Genomic DNA, 13023 nt, shown 5'->3' with positions numbered 1-13023 from the left:
TGGGTGGGGCTAGCCTTGGGCCCCGGGGGTTGCAAGTTGGGGGGTGAGGCTGGGTGGGGCAGCCATTTGGGGGTCTGGGGAAGCAGGGGGTGGGGCTGGGTGGGGCAGCCATCAGGGGGGCTACAGCAGCTGGCAGGGGATGGGGCCAGGTGCAGCAGCAATCAGAAGGCTAGGATGGGGCATGTGGGCCTTGCAGGATGGGGTGGTAGTCCCTGCAGGGGCCATTTGGCCCCTGTGTGGGGGCTGTAACCCCTGTGTGGGGGCCTTAGCACTTGTGTGGGGGCCGTAGCCCCGTTGGGGGGGCATAACCTCTGTGTGGGGGCTGTAGCCCCTGTGGGTGGGCAGCAAAATATATATTCATGTATTCATGAATTCATGAAACTTGTATTTAGAGTTCACTTTATTATTATGATAAGAGACATTAGTAGGCTTCCACATTGCTTTAACACTGTAGGTATATCAATAAAACCTTGTCCAACTGATCACTGTCTCTGTCTCACTCACTTCTCTCTCTTTATAGTGGTCTTTTATTTTACTTATAGAGGAACATGGGTTTTGGGGTATTTTGCAGAGTGACTTTGGGATTTTTTTATAATGGATTTTTCAGTTTTCCAATAGGGAACACCAGAATTCCTGCTAGGGAGGCCAGTGGCAGGACCCTGACTGCTCAGAGCTGGCACCTTGGACCCAGCTGGATGTGGCTGATCTCTTGGCCAAATGGGGCCAGGAGGACATGCTTTGACAGTTCAAAGCAGGCAACCACACCTGGAACATATTCCAGGTGACAGCTGCTCAGGTGGCCAGGCAGGGGGTGCATGTGGCAGTAGCATCTCACAGAGGCCAACTCTGTAGCCACAGCCCACTGGCAGCTTGTCTAGAGGGGCAGATGCCTCTATTGGTGGTGCAGTCCCCATCTGGGTCTGGTAGGTGCACAGCAGGTCACAGTCAGGCAGCAGCCCCCACTGCCAGACTGCTGCAGTGGGCAAAGTGTGCAGAAAACTCTCATGGCTGCTTCAGCAGTCCAGCTGGCACAAAGGGTAGTGTCCCCAGGTACTAACTGGCCTGTCCCCAGAAGCTCCTGAGAGCTAGTAGCCGTGAGCTACTTACAAGGACAGCTTTTTATACTGCTGGGGACAGCACAGGCGCTGGCCCTGGGCTCTAGCTCCCCCTGACTACAGATATGGGAGGAGCCAGGCACGGTTATTTTGCCCAAAGTGGCACAATTTGCTCTACAACAAAGTGCATGTCCAAGCACGTGCACTGAGGCAAAAAGCCCTGGCTCAAATTTGCATTGCTTCTATTTGAACTGCTGCAAGTGCACATGCTTGCATGTATGGATGCACCCACATAGGTTAAACAGGGTTAAAGTTGGAGCAAATGCATCATGTTTAGTTTAGTTTAGAATAGTCTGTCTTCTAGATAAGTTTAAGAAAACAACTCTTTTTCCTGGTTCTTCAGGTTATTCTAAAATAAATTAAACATGGTGCATTTGTGAATGATAATAAACAATAAGGAGGGAAATAGATATAATTTTAGTTAAGGGACTGCCACTTTGTTGATACTATATCAGATTGGACACAGAATTAGAAGGGGACTTCTAGATAACCAAATCTACCTCCCCACTATTGCAGGAAGCCATCACATAATCCTGGTCATAAATATATCAAGTTCCATCAGGAGGATTTTTGTCTCTGCTATTCCTATGGGAAAGCTACTTCAAAAACATCATTTTTACCATCCTCTGATGGTTAAAAACTGTATCTATTATCCAACCTAAATCTACTCTTTATCCATTTGTTTTTGTGTCAACACTGCTCTTCAGTTTAAATAACTGTTTTCTTTCCCTGGTGCTTATCCTCTTGATGTATCTGTAGAAAGCAATCATATCCTGCTTAAGACTGGATAAAGCAGGGTTAAAGTTGGAGCAGTTTTGCAGCATTTGTATTGCTACCTGCTCCCGCTCACATAGCACTTAGACCTTAACAGCTGCTGAGAGCTCCTGAGTTCCGCCTCCCCTTTTAAAATAGCTCCAAGGGAACATTTTTCTGTCCCCTTAGTATCCTGTTGTAAAATAGGATCTTCATTTACTTGGTCCTCTTAGTAGCTCTTCCCTGCACTTGATCTAATCTGAAATTAGTATTTCTTGAACCTGATGCACCAAATCATATACAGAATTCCTTGCTGTCGTGGAGTCCCCCTCAAAAATGGGACCACCATTCAGGACCACCCCTGTCTGGTATCTGGGAGCAGTTCCTGAAGCCAGCCCAGGCTTGGCTTCTAGATTGGGATGATTCTACCTCTTTTCCACTCTGAGACCCCAGCTTTTCAGTCCCTGACCCTCCCTAGTTGTCCATGGCTTCCAGTTTAGCTCCTCAGATAGGGATTTTATCTCCTGTTGGAAAGACGAAGTGTGACCTGAAGTTTAAGCCAGCAAAACAGTGATAAAATCATTTATTGGGGCTAGGGCCACAGGAGGAGACCCTTGGACATTAACCCTCCAAAGGATTAAAGCAGTCCCCCTATCCCCAGTCCAGCCAGCACAGCACTGAGCACCTCATAGTTAGCTCAGCTGTTTTCTCTCTGGGCTGCCCAGTTTCTGAGCCCCTAACCTGCCCATGTAGTCTCTCTCTCTCATCTGACTCACTGGCTATTCTTTGGAGCCTCCTGGATGTTGCTGCCCATCCCACCCAATGATGCATCAACAAGGCTATTAAAAGCAAGAAGTTTATGAACCCTTCCTTCCCCAAGTATGAGCTTTATAGGTAAACTGAGACATGAAACATAAACACATCAAAAGCAAAAAATATTACAATAAATCCCATAGTCCATCACACTTGTAAAATTTTTCTTATACAATGACATTAGTACTGCCCTAACATTACAGGAAATGTGCTACCTCATAGCTGTATCACATTGGTTGCTCATAAATACTCTGGGCACATTCACACATGCAAGCATGTGTGCTTGCAGCATCTCAAATAAAGGTGGTGCAAATTTGAGCCAGGGTTTTTTGCCTCAGTGCATGTGCTCAGACATGCACTTCATTGTGGATGAAATTGTTCCACTTAGGACAAAATAACCCTGCCTGGCTCCTCCCGGATCTGCAGCCAGGGGGAGCTAGAGCCCAGGGCCAGCACCTGTGCTGTCCCCAGCTGTATAAAAAGCTGCCCTGTCCTGGTCCCAGCAGTACAAAAACCTGCCCCAGCCAGCAGCTCAGGGTTACTTAACCTTAGGAGCTTCTGGGGCCCAGGCAACTGGTATCTGGGGACACTAGCCCCTTGTGTCAGCTAGACTGCTGAGGCAGCATCCCAATTCACTTTTTAAAATACCCCCAAATCCACATTCTTCTACAGAACAAAAGAGAGAGAGAAAGGGGGATTGATCAGATGGGCAATGTTTTATAGATATATTTACAATGTTAAAGAAATTTAGAAGACTATCAGTGTCTCTATCATCATAATAAAATAAATCCTAAATAGCTATATGTTTTAATGCTTGCTTTGGGTTTCCTGATCACATGGTGGGTGTGTGATGGGGGGATGTGGGGTTTGCAGGACAGGGTGGCAAGTGGGGTGGGGGGATGCGGGTGGGTGTGGAGGGATGTGAGTCACTGTGTGGGTAGGTGTGGGGGCTGCTTAGGAGGGGTGGGTCTCCTTCATGAATGCTGCATGCCCCCAGCGACTGGAGAGGCATGGCGGCGCTGGGACCACGGTGGCAGTGGTAAGCGGGGAGCTCCCGCAGACGTTGCCGGCACTGTCAGCAGCAGGGGGAGGGGTGGTGAGCGGTGAGCACCCACAGACACCACCGGCACTTACAGCAGTGGCCAGTGGCGATCACTGACTGCCCACAGACACCACTGGCGGTGGGCGGTGGCAACTGCCTACAGGCACCATTGACAGTGTTGGTGGCACCTTTTTTGAGGGGGTGCACCGCCATGCTCAGGGAGTGCACATGGACCCCCTATGCATCGCCAATGGTCCCCTGCCCCCCCCCCCCAGCACATGGACTACCCTACCTGCAGTGTCCCAGGCCCCACCAGGGGTAACAGCTCCCCCCTGACCCCCACCCCCTGCTGGTCTCCAGCCCCCTGCTCATTCCTCTGCTCTTCTCCAGCCTCTGTAGGCTGGAGATGAGCAGGAGAACAAACAGGAGGCTGGGGAGAATAGGAGAATGAACAGGAGGCTCATTTCCACCACCCCTGTTGGTTCCCCTTCCCCCTGTTCCTTCCTTGTGCTCCCCATTTATTCCCCTACTCCGCATTTATTCCTTTGGGAGGCTGGAGACAGAGGGGAAGAAGCAGGGGGATGGAGACAGCCCTGGATGCATTCCCCTGCTGTCCCCTGCTCCCCTGAGGCTGGAGACAAGCAGGGGAAGAAGCAGGAGGCTGGAGGCAGCAGGGGAATGGCTCCAGGGCTGTCTCCAGCCCCCTGCTTCTTTCCCTGCTTGTTTCCAGCCTTGGGGGAGTAGGGGAAGGAGCAGGGGGCTGGAGAGAGCAGGGGAATGTCTCTGTGGTTGTCTCCAGCCCCCTGCTCTTTCCCCTGCTTATCTTCAGCCTCAGGAGGGAGCAGGAGGCTGGAGACTGCCCCTGGAGACATTCCCCTGCTGTCTCCAGCCTCCCAAGGTCCCCCCCACACCTCCTCCAGCCCCCAAATCCTCTGCTTACCTGGCAAAAGCTGGGTCCAGGTCTGGGTCCCCATGGCTTGCACCGCTGCCTGCCCAGCATTGGCAGGCAGCATGCTTCAGGAGCAGGGAAAGGGTCAATCATAGAGATGCTCTGGCACTCTGCCAGTGTCTCTCTGGAGGACTGACCCCTGGTTGCCTCAGGGCACGGTCTGGGACCATGTTCTGACCAATTTTTTTCCTCTAGGTTTTTGTTTGACCCCTGGATATGGGGTCTAATTTTCTCCCCACATTGCAAGTTTGCAGCACTGGAAACATTTTTTCATTCCTGCACATGCCTCTTGCCCTGCCTCAAAGGGATTTGAGATGGAGCAAGAGACATGTGCACGCTCGTCTGGACAATACATCCAGATTATTTTCCTCATTTGTTTCCAGGAGCTGATGAGATCCTAGATTGTAGCAGAAATCATCATCCTCAGTCACCCAAGTCACCTTTATTTTACACTATAATAGAGCTGTTCAACTTCTGGGTAATGGAGGTCCTGGGGTCAACTCACCCCCAGGTCACATCTGCATGGGCCGCATACTGTGGAGGTGGCCCTTCTGGGATCCCCCTGCTGGTGTAGGCAGCCTACTCCCTCCTTCCACTTGTGTCATGGAGCCCAGCTCCACTCCCAGCCTTGTGTGCAGCCCAGGCATCTTGGCTCAACTCTTAGCTGCATGTGCAACCTGGATCTTGTACCCCTGGCTGCATACAGAGTACACAAAGCACAGAACCCTCTCTGGATCCACTCTCACTATGTTGCCCTGCCCCAAGCAGTGGGGCAGGAAGCAGAAGGAGGAAGAAAGAGGGGAGCCCAGAGCTCCCAACCACCATGAGAGCAAGAACAGTGGGAGAAGTGGTGGCTAAACAGGAGCCTATGGGCTGCATGTTAATGCCTCATGGTATGCATGCAGCCATTGGCTGCCAGGTGGACAGCCCTGCACTACAACATACGAGGTCAACCTGTCCTGGAAGAGGACAGAGGGAAGGCAACAGATGCTCCTTCAATCACTCACTACCCAATTTTTGATGCTCACATCGAAAACACCTGAGTCCAAAAAAACAAAAACTATAACCAAGACTAGGGACATGATAGTTCATTTTCTGAGAAGCTATGTGGCCCTCTACAATGATGAAAATTCTTCATGAATCCAAAATCTTTTTTTTAAGTGTTATTTTGTCTAAATCTCATGAAATGGGAAGGATGTTCATATAAGTCCCAATATGTATGGAGTTGGAAGGCCAACCATCAAGCCAGTATCTACTGTGGGAAAAAGCCTTTGACCAAATAGGCTTCTACCCTCTTTTTAGGGATCAGAATATTCAATGAGTATTGTCATCTTAGAAGAACAGCCCCGATAGCCTGCCCAGAAGCTGTGGGTTGCCTTCCCATTCTGTCTAGGATGACCTCTGTCTTGTTTTTCTGCCAAATTTGAAATATCTTAGCCTTTATTTCTTGTCTTTAAAAAAGAAGTAACAGAAGGATATTTTCAAGGTTTGTAAATATAGAATGACTAGCCAATTGCCCATCAAGAATGATGAGGGGGGAGCAGGTGGGGATGGAGCCCTGGGCCCCCCATCTAGGCTTGCTCCCCCTTCCCTCCTGCTGCTTGGGGTCTGGGCCGCTCCCCACCTCCCTGCCACAGCTGCAGAGGGAAGAGAGGAGCAGGTATGGGCCCAATGCAGGGAAGGACTGAGCCCAAGGGTGAGGAGAAGCCAGGCCGCCATGGCGGTGTGGGGGATCAGTGGGCCCAGACTGACTTGGAGGTGGTTGGGGTACAGGAGTTGTGGGCTTGGGACTGAAGTGGGGGAGCAGGGCTGGGGGAGGAGTGAGCCCGGGCCTGATGGGCCCGCTGTCCCCCCCACTCCAATCAGAGTGCGACTAAAGTGTTATAGACAGACAGACTTAAGCTTTTATAATATCAGAATGATTCTTAGGGCTTGTAATTGTGAGGTGGTTATTTTATTTATGTTGAAATCTTCATTTAGGGGAATAGGTATATTGGTAGGAGAAGGTAAGACTGAATACTGCTTTTATAAAAGTAGTGGTTTCCATTAAAATTGATCACTGCCTCATGTAAAATTCATATATTACCTCAATTTTTCACTGGATCAAGGTCAACATTTTATTTACCATAACTGGTTTCTAAAATACAATAATATCTCCTGGTCATGAGCTTAAAAACCTACATGAGGTGTTTTAGAGACCTATGATAGAAGTTGACTTTGAAATGGTGAAATACTGAAATATTCAAGTTAAATTTTGAGTCTGTTTAACTACACAGTGACCCTTTAAAATACTACTAAATACACTGTTATGCAGGATCATAGTTCATTTCAGTGGAAGTACCAGTTATTCATATTCTATTACTTGTAATTTCAAGCAAGTGGAGGGGAAAAAAATCATTGACCTTGAACAACCTCAAATAAATTGGGTCTATAAACTTTGATGTATCCTTTCACTGAGTGAAATATTTTTTTTTAATGTAGAGGTTCAGTTTTAAGAATAATAAAAAATGACCATTTCATCATGCTTTTGAAGCCATTGAAATTGAATCTTTTAGTGAAAAAATTCAATATAATACCAAGCGACTAGTATTAATTACTAATTTTATGCAAAATGACATGCCAAATTAATTACTGATGAGCTATTTTAGTGGATATATGCCAAGCCTCAGATTGTTTTGGGCAGAAATGGCATGGTAATAAATATTTAATATGCTGTGGGATATTCTGGTTGCACTGGTCAACCATTAATTTCCTTTGATCCCTAGAAAGTAATTTTTGTTGCATTCAACTGTAACTGATTGCAAACAGCTTTTTTATTCAGACTCCTAATGTATATTTTCTCATTTATTTTTCATCTGATTGAAACTATTTGTTATTTGTTATGCACATTATTGTAAAGCACAACTACTTTGCTTTTCTATAAGTATTTCTTAATAATTATTAAATGTTAAACTGCTTGATATTTATGGTGTTATTCCAACAAAAAACATATCCTATCAGACAGAAAACTACTTTAAAGAAAAATGACAGGTAAAAACAAGAGGAAATCATAAAACTTCAACACTTCTTTAATAGCTGTAAAATCTGAGGTCAATTTGAAAAATGACATTACTTAAGAGAAAAAAAATTGTAAATAGTTGGGTTGTAAAAAGTCAGAAGCTGACTTCTTTCTAGTAAAAAGGCAGTCAACATCCAATTATAATATGGGTATTATGTTACTATCTTTAATTACCTACCCAGATTTTTCCCCACTGGACCCCATTACGTACAAACTTAATTCTAGCATTTCCAAAAATTTGAGTGCTTGACTTCGAAAATTTAGATTTCTAAAATATTTTTGGGGGTGTTATAATACAATAAAGCTGTTATAAATCTACACTAGAGTCAGTGGTATGACTGCAGCTTTTATAGACAGATCCAAAGTATCTTTACACTAGGTAGAATAGCTACTGTTAGCAACATAGCTGTGGCAGCACAGGGCTTAATGCAGGCTACAGAACCTGCCTAAGAAATTGAGCAAATACTCTGATAATTAGCTCAAGAGGAGCTGTATGCCAGATCAGCTACACTGTTAGCAGCAACCTGGTTTAAAATTAGCTCCAGTATGTTGACACAATAGGCCTTCCCTACAGTGTAGCTGTATTATGATTTAGACGTTCAACCCTACAATCAAAAGTCCAGAGATTTGCATCATATTTGTAAGTATAATTAATTTAATGCTAATTAATTCTGCAAGTCTGGATTGCACTTTGTTTTATAGATGTTACTCTGTACACATGCATCCTGCTTACAATAAATTTTTCCACAATACGATACCTATATCATCATTTTGCTGTGCCATAAAATATTCCTTTGTTATCCAGCCTCTAGAAACCCATTCCATTTACATTTTGTACCTTTCCTCCTCTCCTTATAATGGCCAGAAAAACTACCTTGTACAAAATGTGTATGTTACAGCAAAATAGAATATTTGCTGTGCATAAGGGTATAATAGGTGTTACATTTAGATCAATCTAAACCAGGGTTAAGTCAATCTAAGTTCCCAATTGTACAGGTATGAAGAGAGCTTAAATCACTCCAAAAATGGCATGCCTGATCTAAATTAGTATATGTCAGGAGGTGTAATAACTTAGACTGTTATTGGGTTAACCTAACCTAAGAAAGATTTAACCCAATCTTGCAAATGCCTGTACATGTTGGCTGCATAGCCCTGGGCTGGGAAAGCCCAGCTGCTCACCCAGCCCCAGGGCTGCACCATTCCCACCCCAATGACCCCTACTGAGCTATTTTTAGCTTCCCAACCCCCACCCCCCAACCAGGCAATCCCTGCTTGTGGACCCACCAGGGCTCCCCCACAAGACCTGCCAACCCTCCCTACCAGACCCACCAAACCCCCTGTTAGCCCCACATTCCTCTTGCCCATCTCCTCATCCTGAGTTACTTATACTGGTTTCCCACCATATACCCCAAGGAATCGTGAACAGCTGCACTCACTGCTTCCAGTCTACATTTAGGTGTAGCTTACTTTAAGCCACCATTTAGGTGGTTTAAAGCAAGCTATGCGAATGAAGATCACATGCAGTGCATAACTGTATGAAACCTTTGTTATCTATTAATTTTGGCCATCAGTGAGGGAATTAATCCATCTTTGAAAAAGGATATCCTTGGGGATATCCAATTATCCTTGGGGGGGGGTCCTCATCTACATATCTTCAAATTGTTCTTCATTACAGTATAAGGGCCTTTTCTCATTTAACAGATCTATTTTTGATTATTACATGGGGGTCCAATTACACATGGGCTTCTAATACAGTCCCTTGCTTAAGACAGTATTGACTTTGATGAAATTAGCCCAGTCAAGTATGTACCTAAACTGCACTAAAAAATGTCCAGGGATTGAGATTTTACAGTTTCTCTAGGTTCCACTGTTTCACTGCTTAACTACTCATATTCAGAAAGCCTTTCATAATCTCCAGTCTAACTTTGGTTTGCTGAAGTTTGAGGCTATTACTAATAGTCCTGTTTCTTTCAGCCACAAAGAAAAGCCCACCTTCATCCTCTTTATAATTGCCCTTCAGATATTTGAAGACTGTTACCAAATTCTCCTTTAGTCTTCTCTTGTCCAGTTCAACCTTTCCTCATAAGTAATGTTTCTCAAGCCTCTAATATTTTTGTGACTTTGTTCGACCCTTTCCAATCTTCTTGAAGTGTAAAACCCAAAACTGGACACAGGTGATGCCTCACCAGTGCTGAGCAAAATGGATGGATCAGTTCCCTTGATTTGCAAGAAACACTCCTTTTGATACAACCCAATATGCTATTGAATTTTTATTCATTTATTTATTTACTTATTTTGCAACAAGAGCACTGTTGGATCATATTCAGCTTATAGTCCACTGTAATGCTCAGGTTCTTCTTTGAAATACCGCCTGGCCAATCCTTCCCCCAGTCTATATTTGTGTATTAAATTATTCCATCCTGAATGCAGGACTTTGCACTTGTCCTTGTTGAATTTCATGTGGATGATTTTGGAACATGTCTCCATTTTGTCTAGGTAATTCTGAATCCTAGTGCTACCCTCTAGAGTGGTCTGCAATTCCACACAACTTGGTCCCCCGCAATTTTGCTGAGCATGCACTCAGTTCTATCATATAAACCGTTAATGAAGGTGTTAAACAACACCAAACCCAGGACAGACACCTAGGAAACTCTACTTGATATCAGACATTGGACCGCTGGTGACTAGAATAGTACTTTAGCACAAAGTGTAATACCTGGTTCATACTAGCTTTAAGAGTCACAAGCCAGATGACTCTTCCAACACCTAGCATACTTATTGTGAGAGATGACAGTTGTGGTGTGGTGTTTGCTACTTACTCATAATAAGCAGGATGAAATGTAAACATATAAAATCTTAAAGGATTTCCCAATATAGTAAAACTCCATTTCAGTGTGTTTTTCCAAATTAAATGAGGTAAAAGTGTAAATAACCAAAGTTCTGTTTTATTCCTAACAGGTAAACAGTTAGAAGCAAAACATGACTCATGTATAAAAATCAGCTCATTATACTGCAGTCCCTAGTCAAATGACTTTTCAGAAGTTTTACCAGGAGAAATAACATTTCATAAACAATTTAGAAAGAGAATAAATTATTTTATATCAACATGCTTGAATATGATTATTACATAAATCATTTATATATCAGCAATATATCAAATCTTCTTTTGCATTTTTACCTTCTAAGTTTATAAAAGTATCTTAATGTTAGCCTTCATTTTCAGACATGATATTCACGGACAGGATCCAAGCAATAGCAGATCCACATTAGTGCTATCATCAGGCTTGCATTAGCAAAACTTTAGGTCACCATTATTTTAGATTTTCTTGAGGGTATGTCAAGAAAAAAAAAAGTTTTTGTTTGTATTTGTCAGTCTTAACTGTGTTACTAAATAAGATTTCCTGGAGGAAACTGTTAAGTGACCACCCGGGTTATCAAGTTTCCTTTGATTTAAGTGATATCACTCAACCTTATATCAGGTTTAGACAGGCTTAGCCTTGTGAATCAGTAGCACCCAATTCTCCTTTTGGGAACTCAGTGAGAGGTCCTTTACTGGTGTAAACTGACATAGCTCTGTAAAGTCAATGCAACAGCATTAGTTTGTACCAGATAAACATATAATACTTTAAGATTGAGAATGACTAAGAAAAGTACTTAGTCTATTCACAGACAAGGTTCCTTGGGTGAATTTGATATCTTTTATTAGACCAACCCAAATGGTTGGAGAATAATTATTAAGCAAGCTTTCGGGTTCAAAAACCCTTCATCAGGCTAAGGAGGCTGCAGCAGTTGCTGTGTGCTCTTCCTGGATGGATAGTCTATTCACAGGCTCTCTTCTGAAACTGCTAGGTGCTCAAATCTGATATTTGTTCTTGGGTCTTTAGAAGAATTCTCTCAGTTTCCAGATTCAATTTCTCATAATGTATCACAACTTTTATCTCCTATGGCACATTTTTTCTTAGATTAGGTGGTAGCAGGCTTTGTTTTTCACTCTGCTTCACAATTTAATTCTTTCATTTGACTTTCACATACTTAATAAATAATAATAATAATAATAAAAGATTAAGTAAATGCTTCTAAGAACAAATCCTCTGAACAATCCAGCTAACTTCTTAAAAGCTACTTACTATTAAGAAGATTACATTCAGGAAAGTTTGTATTAAGGTTGTTTGGTTTTTCTTTAACTTTATTAAGTTTTTGTAAGATAAAGCAATAAACAGAAAATGTTGTGAACAGTGGCCTTTTTCTTATTCTTTAATTAATTAGCATAAAGAGGCATTAAGAAATATTAAGAATTTTAGGGAATCTGCTCTGCAATGAAAACATAGTAGGAAATGTGTGTACAGCTGTTCAAGTGCCCCACTGTCAAGAGCGCCGCACAGCATGGCAAAGTATTCTACAGCCACAAGCTCTCCCCCGCCTTTGACATCCTTCAGTTTGACAAGGCAAGTGAATCATGGTGTCAGCACCCACTGGATATATAGCCAGGGACACCTCCTGCACTGCCTCTCCCACTGTGGAGTTGCCTACACCCAAAATGCTTCAGGAGGAGAAGGTACTCCATTTTCAAAGGTTCCCAGGGTTAGACAAGTGCAGAGGAATGTGCTGATTCACTGGCTGCCCAGAGAATGAGCTTCTACCCACCACTCAAAGTGCACTTGCTCAATTTCCACTGCAAAAAAGGCTCATAAATTCCACTTCCACACCCCTCTGATCCCTGCTACCCATATGTTCTGTGGCTCCCAACCAGATGATTCTGTTTTAGAAAGGTCATGAGGATGCCATGACCTTAGTCATGAGCATATTCACTTTCAAATAAATGGAGAGAGAAACAAAGGGTAGTAAAGGGTTTTCTTTATTTCCAAAGAACAGATATTGACAAATTAAAGGCACTAGCTAGTCAAGTCATCTAGAAAAAAAGAATTTAGGGAAATGAATGCAGACAGATCTGGAACATCTTTAAATCAAGTGCTTGCAAGTCCAGTGCATGTGATATTCCTACCAGTAGGGTCAAACCCTGCCACCATTTATTCTGACAACTTATACAGCTCCCCTGCAGCTGGTGCAAAGCTCTGTGTACAGTCACTGGTCAGGCAGTCTCTGGTTTGCCAACTAGTTTGGTGTAGGCAAGTCCAGAGGGTGTCTCTGGCTAAGCAGTGGGTGTTGACACTGATTCACTTGCCTCATCAACTTGTGGTGTGGCAATGGTATGGGAGGGTTTTGATGCTGGCTCCACTTCAGGGTGTGTGTGTGTGTGGGTGGGGGGGGGGGGGGGTGCGGAACCCCCCCTAGT

The sequence above is a fragment of the Alligator sinensis genome, unplaced genomic scaffold (assembly GCF_000455745.1).
Source record: "Alligator sinensis unplaced genomic scaffold, ASM45574v1 scaffold315_1, whole genome shotgun sequence".
Lineage (NCBI taxonomy): Eukaryota > Metazoa > Chordata > Crocodylia > Alligatoridae > Alligator > Alligator sinensis.
Note: the sequence above shows the minus strand (reverse complement) of the source record.